General features: G+C 57.3%; 1 long non-coding RNA gene across 1 annotated transcript in view; it reads right to left on the bottom strand.

Annotated features, from left to right (window-relative positions):
• Positions 1–851: 851 nt before the first annotated feature.
• The window catches only part of LOC109311910, a 24,626-nt gene continuing 24,373 nt past the window's right edge, over positions 852–1,104 (bottom strand). The window contains exon 3 of the long non-coding RNA XR_002101656.1: positions 852–863. This is a non-coding gene — a long non-coding RNA (uncharacterized LOC109311910). The remainder of the gene's footprint in view (positions 864–1,104) is intronic.

Here is a 1,104-nt window from a genome sequence, read left to right as displayed (position 1 = left end):
GGCCAGTTTGGCCAAGAGGTGATCATGGGATGGGGTTGCACACCAGACTGGCGTCACTTATATGTCTATCCTGTGTAACGCTTCTTCCCAGGACCTACCCCTGCCTTCCTTACACCCTGCACCCAAGTGCTCTCTCCCCGGCTTCCCCACTCAGGGGCCTTCTCCCGCAACCACCTAGACTCAGTGGTCATCTCGCACACCCCGTGACTCTCCCCACTTGGCTACGGGTTTTAGGCTATATCCTCTGGACCTCCCGGACCTTGTCCATGACCCGGTCCTGCCCACGGCCCCTCATCTGGGTTGTCACTGGAGCTCATCTTCCGACAAGCCATCCTCCGTCCTATCTACCCACCATTCTACCTTTGGCTTGGATGTCTGCGTCGAGGCCTTCGTCCCTCCAACCGCCCTGGCTCCGGCTCACCAGTTTCCTCCCGGACCTTCCCTGCAGCTGGCTCCTCCGGCGGAGGCTGCATCTGTACAACTTGCTTTCCGAAGACATCTGCAGCAGCCTGGCTTGCTCCTCTGGCAGTGGATGTTGCCGCTCGGCTCGCTCCTCCAGCAGTGTATGCTGCCGCCTGGCTAGCTCCTCTGGCGGTGGCTGCAGCAGCCCAGCTTGCTTTCCCGGGGTTGCTGGTCGTCGCGAGGCTTGCCTCTGCAGCGATCCCTGCAGCTGTTCCAATCTCGGGCCTTTCTCCCCTACTGTCACGGCTGCTGCCATTTTTAGCTTCACCGGCTGGCCGCAGCTGTACAAAGAGGCAGCTTACGAGCCGTGCAGGTTCCTCCTGCTCTTCCCCATGTGCATCGTTCAAAGCTGCAGGTAAGTTTCCTGCGTTACGTCGCTTCCTGGGACAAAGGTAAACAACCTTTTTATCCTCCTCTTTATGAGAATTTTCCATTCTTATCACCTTCAGCTTCATACTCAAGTGAAAAAAAACAAACACTTGAGTCGCCAACTGGCTGGAGGGCCACACCCAGAAAGTGGTGGTGGATGGGTCATTTTCAACCTGGAGGGATGTAGGCAGTGGGGTTCTGCAGGGCTCAGTCCTCAGGCCCGCACTGTTCAACATCTTCATCAGTGACTTGGACGAGGGGGTAAAAAGCACC

The sequence above is a fragment of the Crocodylus porosus genome, unplaced genomic scaffold (genome assembly GCF_001723895.1).
Source record: "Crocodylus porosus isolate Cpor-Errol unplaced genomic scaffold, CroPor_comp1, whole genome shotgun sequence".
Taxonomy (NCBI): domain Eukaryota; kingdom Metazoa; phylum Chordata; order Crocodylia; family Crocodylidae; genus Crocodylus; species Crocodylus porosus.
This window is presented reverse-complemented; position numbering and strand designations above follow the sequence as displayed.